This window comes from Schistocerca gregaria, chromosome 2, assembly GCF_023897955.1.
Source record: "Schistocerca gregaria isolate iqSchGreg1 chromosome 2, iqSchGreg1.2, whole genome shotgun sequence".
NCBI classification, from domain to species: domain Eukaryota; kingdom Metazoa; phylum Arthropoda; class Insecta; order Orthoptera; family Acrididae; genus Schistocerca; species Schistocerca gregaria.
The window spans coordinates 701,072,568-701,086,260 of NC_064921.1; the positions used below are offsets into that span (position 1 = coordinate 701,072,568).

Sequence of the window (13,693 nt, forward strand, 5' to 3'; positions counted from 1 at the left end):
CTAAACTGTTTATCATCCATGTTTCACTGCCATACATTCTTCTTTCAAGACACTGTCCATTCCGTTCAACTGTTCACCCAAGTCCTTTGTTGTATCTGACAGAATTGCAATGTCCTCAGCAAACCTCAAATTGTTTATTTCTTCTACGTGAACTTTAGTTTTTCTTTGGTTTTCCTTACTGGTTGTTCAGTGTACAGATTGAATAACATCTGATCAGGCTATAAACATGTCTCACTCCCTTTTCAACCACTGCTTCCCTTTCAATCCACTGTACTCTTATAACTGCCGTCTGGTTTCTGTACAAGTTGTAAAAAGCCCTTCGCTCCCTGTATGTTACCTTTCATAATTCCAAAGGGAGTATTCGAGTCAAGATTGTCAAAAGGTTCCTCTAAGTCTACAAATGCTATAGATGTAGGTTTGCCTTACTTAACGTGTTACGTAAGAGCAGTCGTAAGTTCAGTATTGCCTCTTGTGTTCCTACATTTCTCTGGAATCCAAACTAATCTTCCCCGAGATCGGCTTCTACCAGTGTTTCCATTCTTCTTTGAAGAATCCGTGGTAGCATTTTCCAACCATGACTTATGAAACTTATCGTTTGCTAATAGCACATCTTTCAGCAACTGCTTTCTTTGGAAGTGGAATTATTACACTCTTCTTTTAAGCCTGAGGATATTTCGCCTGTCTCATACATCTAACACACGAGATGGAAGAGTTTTCTCGTGGCTGGCTCTCCCAAGGCTATCAGTAGTTCTGACGAAATGACGTATACTCCGTAGGCTTGTTTCGACTTAGATCTTTCAGAGCTCTGTCAAACTCTTCTCGCAGTATCTCATCTTCCATTTCATCTTCATCTACGACCGCTTTCCTTTCTATAAAATTGCCTTCAAATTTATCTCCCTCGTATAAATTCTCTATATACTCCTCCCGCCTTCTAGGTTTCCCCTCTTTGCTTAGGACTGAGCTCTTGATATTCATACAGCTTCAGTCCATTTCCCAAAAGGCCTCTTTAATTTTTCCTGTAGTCGGCATAGATCTTTTCCCTACTGAAATATGCTTCTAAATCCGTATGTTTGTCCTCTAGTTATTCGTGCGTAGGCGTTTTGCACTTCCTTTCAGTCTGATTTTTTAAACGTTTGAATTCCCTTCCGCCTGCTTCGCCTACGTATACATCGCGAGAAGACCGTGAGGATAAAATTAGAGAGTTTCGAGCCCACACGGAGAATTACCAGCAACATCTTCGCACGTGGTGTGAGCCGCGAGAAGGCTCCCACGCAGTTGGCGCGGCCGGCGCGCCAGCAGGTGTTTCGCGGCCGTACCCGGAGAGTACCGGTTCGCTGGCCAGGCTGGCACCGCACCGCCAGCCCGCGCTGCATTCCTGACCCTGCGCTGCGCTGCACAGGTTTCCCTGGGTGGAGCGGCTCCGCAGCCGCCGCGCCGCTTCCGCCGGCGGTGCGCGGCTTGACCACCCTCACTACCAGTAGAGGCGTCCAAACTGTGACTTCCCGATAACAGACACTTGTTTTAATGTTACTTTTCGGTAACTGGTATTTTTAGTTGTGGTGTGTCGCAGTTTTAAAGCACATTTTACGAATTCAGAACATGTATCCCTCTGAATTCCACCGACGTTAATATGGTCCTGCTGTTGTCACCTTAGCTGTTACTCTGTGTTTAGTTACAAGTAACAGCTAACAGGCATTGGCAAGTACACTCTAGATCTACTTGCGAACTCGACAAACCACCGTACGGTGCGTGGCGGAGGGTACCCTGTACCAGTACTAGTCGTTTCCTTCCCCGTTCCATTCACAAACAGATCGATGGAAAAACGACTGTCTGTATGCCTCCGTATGAGCCTCATTTCTCGTATCTTATCTTCGTGGCCCGTACGCGAAGTGCATGTTAGCGGCTGCACGATTTTTGCAGTCAGCTTCAAATACTGATTCCCTAAATTTTCTTGGTATTGCTCCTCGAACATAATGTCGCCTTCCCTCCAGGGATTCCTATTTGAGATTTCGAAGCATTGCGTGTTGTTCGAACCTACCGGTAACAAATCTAACAGCCATTGTTTGAGTTGCTTCGATGTCTTCCTATAATCCGATCTGGTACGGATCCCAAACACTCGAGCAGTTCTCAAGAACAGGCCGCACTCGCTTCCTACATACGATTTCCTTTACAGATAACCCACACTCTACTAAAATTCTCCCAGTAAACCGAAATCTACTATTTGATTTCGTTACCACAGTCCTCACTAGCTGGTTCCATTTCATATTGCTTTGCAACGTTACGCCCAGATATTTAAACGACAAAACTTTGTCAACCAGGACACAACTAATGCTGTATCCGAACGTTAAGGGTTTCTTTTTCCACTCATCCGGCTTAACTTAATCATTTCTACATTTAGAGCCATCTGTCATTCATCAAACCAACCAGATACACTACTGACCATTAAAATTGCTACACCAAGAAGAAATGCAGATGATAAACGGGTATTCATTGAACAAATATATTATACTAGAACTGACATGTGATTACAATTTCACGCAATTTGGATGCATAGATCCTGAGAAATCAGTACCCAGAACAACCACCTCTGGCCTTGGTACATCTGGGCACTGAGTCAAACAGAACTCGGATGGCGTGTACAGGTACAGCTGCCCATGCAGCTTCAACACGATACCACAGTTCATCAAGAGTAGTGACTGGCGTATTGTGACGAGCCAGTTGCTCGGCCACCATTGACCAGCCGTTTCCAATTGGTGAGAGATCTGGAGAATGTGCTGGCCAGGGCAGCAGTCGACATTTTCTGTATTCAGAAAGGCCCATACAGGACCTGCAACATGCGGTCGTCCTGAAATGCAGGGTTTCACAGGGATTGAATGAAGGGTAGAGCCACGGGTCGTAACACATCTGAAATGTAACGTCCACTGTTCAAAGTGCCGTCAATGCGAACAAGAGGTGACCGAGACGTGTAACCAATGGCATCCCATACCATCACGCCGGGTGATACTCCGGTATGGCGATGACGAATACACACTTCCAATTTGCGTTCACCGCGATGTCGCCAAACACGGATGCGACCATCATGATGCTTTAAACAGAACCTAGATTCATCCGAAAAAATGACGTTTTGCCCTTCGTGCGCCCAGGTTCGTCCTTGAGTACACCATCGCAGGCGCTCCCGTCTGTGATGCAGCGTCAAGGGTAACCGTAGCCATGGTCTCCGAGCTGATAGTCCGTGCTGCTGCAAACGTCGTTCAACTGTTCGTGCAAACGTCCCCATCTGTTGACTTAGGGATCGAGACGTGGCTGCCCGATCCGTTACAGCCATGCGGATAAGATGCCTGTCATCTCGACTGCTAGTGATACGAGGCCGTTGGGATCCAGCACGGCGTTCCGCATTACCCTCCTGAACCCACCGATTCGATATTCTGCTAACAGTCATTGGATCTCGACCAACGCGAGCAGCAATGTCGCGATACGATAAACCGCAATCGCGATAGGCTACAATCCGACCTTTATGAAAGTCGGAAACGTGATGGTACGCATTTCTTCTCCTTAGACGAGGCATCACACAACGTTTCATCAGTCAACGCCGGTCAACAGCTGTTTGTGCATGAGAAATCGGTTGGAAACTTTCCTCATGTCAGCACGCTGTAGGTGTCGCCACCGGCTCCAACCTTGTGTGGATGCTCTGAAAAGCTAATCATTTGCATATCACAGCATCTTCTTCGTGTCGGTTAAATTTCGCATCTGTAAAACGTCATCTTCGTGGTGTAGCAATTTTAATGGCTAGTAGTGTAGAAATCTGCAATGAGGAAGTGAACGCCCCCAGTTTTCTGAATTGCAAAATGCAGTGTTTCAGGACTAATCGCGCTTCACCTTGGTCTACAGTGATGGCCGCGTATGTACTAGACGCTACTGTGGTGAAGGCAATCAGGCAGAATGCATTGTTGAGCAGATAACAATGTTACTTGTACGAGGTGCACTAAGAAATGAAACTTTAATTTCGAACTGAGTGAGGCGGTAATACACTGCACCCGTTTTCGGGAGGACAGTGGTTCAGTATACCGACTATAAAGATTTAGATTTGCAGTGATTTACTAAATCGCTTAAGGCGATTGCCGGGATGGTTCCGTTGCAAAGAACTCGACTGTATTTCTCCCACATTCCTCACAGTTCCAACGCTCCGTCTCTAAAACCCACGTCGACAACTGGACATTAAGCCGTTTTCTTACTTCGTAGTCTGTCGAACATCATTCGAAGTGGAGCACAGCTTACGCCAAAGAAGAATGAGAAAAACCTCGCTCTTGGCGAGTTTCAAAAGAGGCATCGCCTCGAATGATACAGAAAAATCACTGAAAATCTAAGTCAGGATTTGAAGCTCCCTGTTCCAGAATCTCACTTTTGTGGTTCAAATGGCTCTGAGCACTATTGGACTTAACTGCTAAGGTCATCAGTCCCCTAGAACTTAGAACTACTTAAACCTAACTAACCTAAGGACATCAAACACATCCATGCCCGAGGCAGGATTCGAACCTGCGACCGTAGCTGTCGCGCGGTTCCAGCCTGTAGCACCTAGAACCGCTCGGTCACCTCGGCCGGCGCTCACTTTTGTGGGAAGATCATAGTTGACACTCTGCTTGTTGCTCCAACTCGCGACAGGCAAATGATCGGAGGGACAGTTTTTTTCTGTGGCATTCGCTGCATAATTAGACAGCAATATTCTTAAACTGCGGCTCATCTGCGCGGATGTACCATATTGGCGCTACGTCAGCGGCAGTTGCTGTTTGAGAAGTGTAGGCAGCAAAGTGCGATCCTCTGTGCCGGCTTTTGCTGTATCTCAGAGGCAGCGCATGCATTCGCGAGTTCTGTCTAAGCACTTCGTCCACTCTTCCGCGCGGTTTCCTGCGCGCTGACGGGGGTGTGCTGGGTATTTTCAACTCTATTGCAGCGGCCGTGAAATGTTATGAAGAGCAGCGTTACACGTACGTGCATAGCGCATCGTTTGCGTACAGATACAGTGCCGCTGTTCATGACACATCCTGTGAAGAGTAGCAGCTACACATGTTGCTGTCAGTTCGTGCCAACCGTTGTCCTTCTCACCTCGAATGCCTTTGCACTTTGGTGGCATTCAAATGTTTCTCGCTGTAGTCGAAAAAAAAATATTCCGTTCCTGACTAATTTGAGGGCTCATTTTCATGTTATTCTTCTTAGGTTAAATGCGACACGAACGAAAGAAATAGCAAGCATGTACATGTGTCTTAGCGCTTAGCACGACAGCAGACTGCATGTAACTACACGCAAACGTTGCTTTCTACTGAGACTATAGTGAAAGTCGGACGTCTCTTACAACTGTGTGCGAAATATTACGGCATGTTAATAATTTTTGACTTTTGTACCGGCTATTACAACTGAATGAAACGCAGTTTTCGCGCCATACGGGTTTCGGTTTTATTATTTGGAAGGCATCTTCAGTGGCAGGTGTACTATATGTGTTTTTGTTCCGTTTGTGGCGCTGTTGTTCTTCTTGTAATTGCCATTTTAAATTTTGTTTTCGATACTACAGAGCAATAGGAAGTGCTATAAAAAGAGGAATTGTGTTGATCTTTCTGCTCCCAAGCCTTCATCTCTACGTAGCTTAAGTCCGCCTATAGGGCAGGGATTACTCGTCATCCATCTACATTCTGCAAGCCACTGTGCGTTGCGCAGGCAGTTTGTAGAAATACTAGCCACTCGAGCCTGGTCAACTCCATAACCACGTATACCAACGGAAAAAAAATGACTGTATCTCTGCCTCCGTACACTTCCTAGTTTCTACGACATACAAGTGACTGGGTGATTTTGATGGCTATATTGTCAAAAACGACATAGCTCCTTTATGAATTCGCGAGGTATGACAGTAATAGGGTCTGCATAAATTATACTCTGTTGTTTTCATTTAACACGGAAATATAAAACAAGTTAGAGGCGAATGATAACTGCATACACTATTTTAAATGTGTTCTGCAATATTTTTTTAAAGTTCAAGCTGATCTGCTTTGTGCAGTCAGTGATATTTAAACACCGACAACTTCGAGCGCTGCCTGAACAGTCTAAAGAAACACGAATAAGGTTTTCATTTCTTCATTACAAAGGAAGTTGCGAAAAATCCTCCCATCAGACACACTGTGTTGGTGTCTATTCCTTTGACTCGACTTAAATGTTAGTAATATCTACTTTTCCTTCTGGTTAACACATCTATTTGTTCAGTTGTACGTGGATTCCTTGTATTAGCAGCATTGCGAACACCGTGTGGTTTACGTGGTACCTATTAATTATTTACACCAAAGTAGTGTATTTCCATGTTATTTATGGTGTTATTTGACCGCCTCATGATCGCTGGTCACTCAAATGGAGGTCGCAGATTCGACTCCATATGACCACCTCAGATATTCAGTGGTGGGAAAGTGTGTCCCCTGAGGTCAAAAGACAGGCCGGCAAATACAGCAAGCAGTGAAAATCAGCACACAAGTCGCCGAAGTGGCGTCATTTACGAATGCTCGCATCGGGATATTAGCAGAACGACTTTTTTTATGATATCTGATGATTCGTGTTTTTAGCGGCATCGGATAGTTTCACATATGAGTGTGAGATTTGTCCTAACAATTTTTGTGGAAAACAAACGTCTCGTCAATTTTTGGGTTTCTGGAGACGAGGTACTTACGAAGTTGGCGTCTCGAAAGATTAACTTCAACGTTCCTCTCGACATGACTGGGTGTTGTGTGCTGTCCTTAGGTTAGTTAGGTTTAAGTAGTTCTAAGTTTTAGGGGACTGATGACCTCAGGTGTTAAGTCCCATAGTGCTCAGAGCCATTTGAACCATTTGTTCCTCTCGAAGATAATTTTGACCCTACTGCACCAAAGTTCCACTTATGTGCCTTAACAACTGCGCCACTAGCCCAGTCTTGGAAACAGATGCACTAATCAAAACATAAGAAAACTATCTCTCTTCCAGCAAAATATTTCCTGCTTAACCAAAATTTTAGTATGTCCTGCTGTTTCGCCTAGTTACAAAACAGATCCACTCGTATAGCGTAACGAGTATAGCTTGATAGCTCTCAAGACAGGGAGGTAGGTCATATACTCGTATATCTACACCTACATGGCTACTCTGCAGTTCACACCTAAGTTCCCGGCAGAGGATTCATCGAACCATTTTCACACTTTTTTCTATCGTTCCCGTCTCTTAAGAACGTCCTGGAGAAACGAACACTTTAGTCTTTCAGTTCGAGTTCTAATTTCTCTTAGTTTATTACAGTGATCATTTCTCCCTTGTAGGTGTGTGCTAACAAAATATTTTCACATTTGGAGGAGAACGTTGCAGATTGAAATTTCGTGAAAAGATTTCGCCGCAACGAAAAATGCCTTTGTTCTAATTATTGCCACTCCAACTCACGTAAGATCTCTGTGACACTCTGTCCCCTACTTCGTGGCAATACAAAAGGACTTGCGCTTCGGATGGAATCCGCATTCTGCGTTAACGACCGTGCGCTGGTACGCTGGTACGCTGGTACGCTGGTACGCTGGTACGCTGGTCAGTCTGAGTAGTTTTTAGGCGGTTACCACGCTCGTTTAGTCAAATCCTGTGCTGGTTCGATGTTTCTGCTTAATAGAATATTACACACAAACAGTTAAAACATTTTAAAACATGATACTACGCAGGACAAAGTGTACACGATTCGCAGACCGAGGGCTCACACGAGTTGCCCACATAACTTCATTTTCGGCGATAAGGGCATACAACACAAAGTTAAGTAATTTAAAAAAGAAAGCTGTTCCCATACTAGACGCCATAAACGCTAGACAAAATAATATTATAAGCTGAATGTCACACTCTTTCCGATGCTTTTGTTCAGTGGAAAAGGACATCTTATAGCTTAGGAAATGCTATCCATGAGGCCAAAATTACAAGCCGTCCTCCTTTCGTCGTACTTGTCAGGCGTTGTTTTATTTCGGTTCACTCGGGGACGTGACCGCAGTGCTGCACTCGGGCTGAAGCGTGCGCTGCTAGAAGGCGCCTCGCCGTGACGAGAGAGCACAGCTGCGTCTTGTCTGCCACGGCAGACGCCGTCTCGTCTCGTCTGTGTTCGGCAGCGGGCATCGGGTCGACGACCTCCGCTCCTCCGAGACTCTTCCTTTCGATGTCACCAGTTAGACTCATCCGAAACGCAGTCGTACTTCTTGCCGCCAGTGGTTTACTATTGAGCGATATAGATGTGTTTTTTCGACTGTCGCATCTGATAGGAATTAATTGTCGAATGCGGCAAGGGCAGATTTTTGCTGTAAACTTAGAGCAAACGCTGCATGTAGCGGTAGTGTAGAGAAATTAAAATGTTTGTCAGATGTGGGGTTCGAACCCACGCTCCCTCTCGGGAACCAGAGCTTAAATCTGGCGCCTTAGACCGCTCGGCCAATCTGACTCACGCAAGCCGCCTGCCGTGCTACGGTATACTTACAAGTTAGTGCTCGGCGCCGAGACCGTTTGTATAGGAACAGAAGTTGTTATATTGGTACATTGAGGTTAATGACTGCTTTCTTTTTCCTATGTCTTATTTAATAGTTAAATACACAGTTACTTTACTTTGTGGAGTTCTTTTTCTGGTTCTCGGAACTCTAAACCACTTGCGCACGACCATGTACGGACACGTTACTGTGGGTTATGGTTCCGAAAAACGTTCTGCGGAAACACTGACGTTTCGCGAGAAGTGAATAAATATCCCGCGAAATTACTGTTAATAACACGGCGTTCTTTACGACATTTGGACGATAGTAGTTATTTTTTCAAAAAAATTATAATGATTTCTGTATTATTGGTTATGATTTAAGAGTGAATTTATCACTGTTTAATACAAGTTTTCTCGAATTTTAAAATTTTTATTAAACTTCAAAATAAACAAGATGTTTCGTCAGTGTATCAGGATTTTAAACGTGTTCCGTCATGAGGAAAAATTCGGGAACTCGTGGTGTAGAGTTACGAATGACTATCGCGGCTCCCTCAGCCGGCACCTACGTTTGTTTGCTGCTACCAATTGATCGTACCTATTCCCTGATCATTTGGTTTGTTCTCAGGCTCACGTGCCCCGCGATAGTGGGTCGACGCTAAAGCGATTTATGTAACAGACGTATTTATACGGCAGTTCAACAATAGCAGCGCAGTTGCGTTATTTCGCCTTTTTCTCCAACGGAAAATTCTATAATCTGAAAACATATGACAACGTTGCTTTAGTGAGAGCTATATTGATGATCTATGCTTTAATATTGTTGCCTGAAAACGGAGATAAGTGTCCGAAAAGCGTTGCGATTAATAATATAATTTTAGTGACTTCCAACGAAGTTTTGCTGTTGCATTAATATTTTCGAAATGTTTCCTTGATTTGGCTTTGACATGAATAAGCAATGTATGAAAGGAAGAGCTCTAAACTTGCTTTTGTTACAATAGAATGATTTAGAGTTTACACAAATTCTCTGAATTATACTGCGGAAATACTGGAGTAGTTGTTTAGTCAAAAACGTATGAAAAGAGTGATATATTCTGGAAGTACCACCACGGATGAACAAGTTACTTCCGAAGAACGTTTTCCCTTGCTATGTAATGACTGTGACGTTCACTTTTCCTTGGCGTGCATTTTGAATTTTGCAGTATAACCTCCTTGCAGCATCGCATGGTGTAGTAAGAAATCGCTAATGCCTCCTGCTGAGGACCGCCACGTAAAACATTCTTTCCGCCTGATAATAACGGTAAAACTGAAAGGGTGTGCGATGGAATCGGACGTTGTAGAGGACGATATTGATAAAATTAACGAGCAGCTGTTTCACTATCGTGAGCTTCGTTATTCAGAAGTATAATGTCGGTGTATTCTACAAGCATATACTCAACCATGTTACTCTTAACACTTACAGACACGTGAATGATGCTCGAAGCACGGCAGAGAAGTAGGGTGGAAGTCAAATGACATCTGCCGATCCGACGTAACTATCCCCCGCCGGGACTCCGTGTTGCATATCTACATAGCAAACAGATTTTCAAACTGCTGTAGTACGGAAACGGTACGTTTTCGGACATGGGTTCCGATTCCAAATATTATCTACTTACTCGCCCCTAAAAGTCCTATAAGTTTCTAATGGGAATTTCCGAACACCCTGTAAGACAGTTAGGCAATTCCGGCAATCGAGGATCTCAACGATGTTTTCCTGTTATCAACGTTGATTCTGCCACGATATCGGTCCCAAGGATACCAACACTCTCGGGAATATTTTACTTTCAAGTTTGAAGACGGTTAACAAGAGCCATAAGAAATATTTTTCGTATGATATAGTTACAAATTAATAATTTTCTGTGTTTTTTTTCTGTAAAACCTTCCTTTTCGCCAGATTCCATGATCCTACACCATCGGGAAGTACCCTATTGGTTCTGGTGAGTGCGTTCGCGAGTATCAAAATGTGTGTGACGTCCATGGTTAGTTAGGTTTAAGTAGTTAAGTAGGGGACTTATGACCTCAGATGTTAACTGGACAGAATCGTGTTTGCGATTTGTTTATTGGTTGCTGTTGTTATATATAACTTGCGTGTAGATGATTTTTAGTCCTTGTTTGAGAGTTATTTTTGTTTTGAAAATTCATAATGCGTTAAAAATATTAAGACTGGTCGTGGACAAAGTGCCAAAGACAGTCACTAGGACGCGCGCTAATAGAAAGATCGAACGGGGACCGAGATTCCCCTAACGGTGACGTAACTGTTCGTACAGTCAGTCATGTTCAAACATAGCCCTAATAAATTCAGTTTGGCGTCTGCTAAGTTCTTCATTTGTCGACTACTATCGAGTTTCGTGCTGGCATCGAGCTTCATGGGAGACACGTTATTTTGTCGTTACTTTGCAGCAAGAATCGGGTAAAGCTAGCTTGTCCCCGTCTGAGCAGGTATGTTCATCTCTGCGCTGCCACAGCGCGCCTGCCATCCAGTGATGAATTGGCGCGCCGTTCCCCATTCGATGTGTAAAATAGAGGCTGTACATAAAGTCCGGGAACACTTTCAATTATTTATTGCACAGGAACTAAACATTGTGCAGATGTCACACATACTGCATTTCGAAGAGAAACTCCGAATATATATACAAGCATTCGATATGCGAACCATGAGTGACCCGGCAGGCGTCAACACGGTAACTGAATTTTTTGCCATACCCGTCCCAGCATGGTATCGTCGACTGTGGCAGTCGCTTCCCGTATTCCCTCCCGGAGCTTTGCCACATCACGTGGTAGAGGCGCTACATGCATCAGATCTTTAATGTGTTCCCACAGAAAGAAAGTCACACGGACTGAGATCTAGTGATCGGGGAGGCCATTTCATGAAACAGTTGTCCCCTTCTGTAGCACGGCACCGGAACTCATGTTTGCGACTAGCGCTGACTATCGGCGAATTACCAAACTACGCTGTGGCGGTATAAATGAAAAAAAAAAAAAAAAAAAACTTTCAGGGTTTCTCTTCAAAATGACACATGTATGATATCTGTACAATGTTTGGTTCTTGTGCAACAAATAATTGAAAGTGTTCCCAGACTTTATGTACAGCCTGTATACAGCATCCTTTTGCAGTAACATATTGTCTCTCTGATTGTACACACATGCAAGTGTTAGCCTCACCCGCACTGGGGTGGCACGAAATACCGCAGTACACAAAAATGTCTGGGGGCATTACTTGTAATATGTTAATTTAGAGTAACGGTTGGCGTCCTCACCAGGATATGTCACTCTTGCGAACTCTGAAAACCGCAGATGTCCATCTTGGATTGAATGGCTCCTTCCTCTTTTTCGGTTCTCAGACTCGCGTCACACAGCGCTTCAGTGTCGATTAATTCTCATTCCGTACTATCGCCAAAACTACTCATCGCTGTAGCCCGATTAATCACGAACAGCGGACATTTTTACTTTGAAAATGAGGCTGCCTCCTACTGAGGGGTATTAGTGAGCACGCTGTTGTTTCGGCAGGGAATGTAGCGTGGCGGGGAAGCGTCTGTCCTGTCCTGTCAGGCTTTCCGGGAAGGCCCCCTGTGTGGACAGCCGCCGTGTCACAGGGTTCAGGGCGCTCGTTGCCGGAATTGCCCAGTGACCCAATTAACGCGCTGCCTATCTCCGTAATGAGACAGACACCCCACCCCACTGCGGCTGCATCACTGGAAACGGAACGGAGCAGGCCGTCTGCGCTTACCACCACCCAGTTCACTGTACCGGAGGAGAACAAAACTGTTGCAAAGTGACTTTTCCACGCACGTAGTTACAGGGTGCTCTGATTCACCTTTTCCCGAACATAGCCTAAACATAACGTCGTACCTCTCGATGATGATGATGATGATGATGTGTGGTTTATGGGGTGCACAACTGCGCCCGTACAATTTCCCAACCTTTGCACAGTCCGAACTCGCCACTTTCATGAATGATGATGAAATGATGAGAGGACAACACAAACACCCAGTCATCTCGAGGCAGGTGAAAATCCCTGACCCCGCCGGGAATCGAACGCGGGACCGTACCTCTCGAAAGAGGTCCTTTGTGTCCTTGGTACCACTTCAGCTAAAATATTCGGACTTAAATCCTTTTTAGCAAGAATCTTGAGCTCAGTGAACAGTCGCTGACTTTTGTGTTAACAACTCGAAGAAGTATTGCAAATATCCTAAATATCATCTCCATACATACGTACTTCGTTTTCATTTAAGTATTTTGTTTTTCCATACTCCATTTAGCAATTCCTTGGGTTCTGAATCTGTTCCTAAATATGGGATTGCTGATAACAGATTAGTAATTACTGTTGCTCCTCAAAAAGATACTTGACCTCAACGTAGAACATATTTTGTGACTGTAGTTGCTACAAGTATTGTTGTAATGAGGAAAATAAAGTGGAGAGACATTTACTCGATGAAAAGAAACAAACAAATTTCGAATACTCCATTTCCTACCGTATATAATTGCAAAGAGCTCTTGAGATGTGAAAATAACTTAGGACGAACACTAACAGTGGGCGTAGCTTACACAAAGGGAGCGTTGCAGGACCAGTATTTTTCACAGTATATACACAGTACATACACTGCCCAGTCGCATTAATGTGACCACCACCTGTGTTCGACATCAACGTGCAGTAATCACTCACAGACGGGAGGTGACAACACTAGCAGTGGAGGATATATAAAGCCCGCCGCCGGAGGATGCAGAAAACAGTACAGCCTTTGTCGTAACACGCAGCGATTTATCTGACGTCCAAATGGGCGTGATACGGGCTTTCGGACCAAGAGTGGAAGTATTCTGGAAACGGCTAAGTTTGTAAACTGTTGTCATGCCGCCAGGTTTAAAGTATACCGTGCATGGCAAAATTGCGCTATCCAAAGAGGTGCCGAGGCAGGTGTTGTAATATGGGCCGTAGATGACATTGGTGATAGACGGGTGCGGAGACGCGTATGGGCGGGCGGAGGTGCAACTGTTAACACACTTACCGCCCAGATGAACCAAGGAGCTACCAATGTCTCCCCAACGACCGTTCAGCGAAAGTTACTGGGCCTCCGCACAAGGCGCCTAACTCGTGCATCCGTGCTGAATGTTGTTCATCGGCGACGAAGCCTGGAATTTGAACGTAAAGGCCGCAACTGGACGTTCACCGAATGGAGATAGGCA

General features: G+C 44.7%; 1 protein-coding gene and 1 non-coding gene across 5 annotated transcripts in view; one reads left to right on the plus strand and one right to left on the minus strand.

Moving 5' to 3' along the window:
- LOC126334793 (lachesin-like) overlaps positions 1-13,693 on the plus strand; it is a 778,486-nt gene that overhangs the window by 239,075 nt on the left and 525,718 nt on the right. The window lies entirely within an intron of this gene.
- Positions 8,372-8,455, minus strand: Trnal-uaa (transfer RNA leucine (anticodon UAA)). The gene has a single exon. It is a non-coding gene; the product is annotated as a tRNA-Leu (tRNA).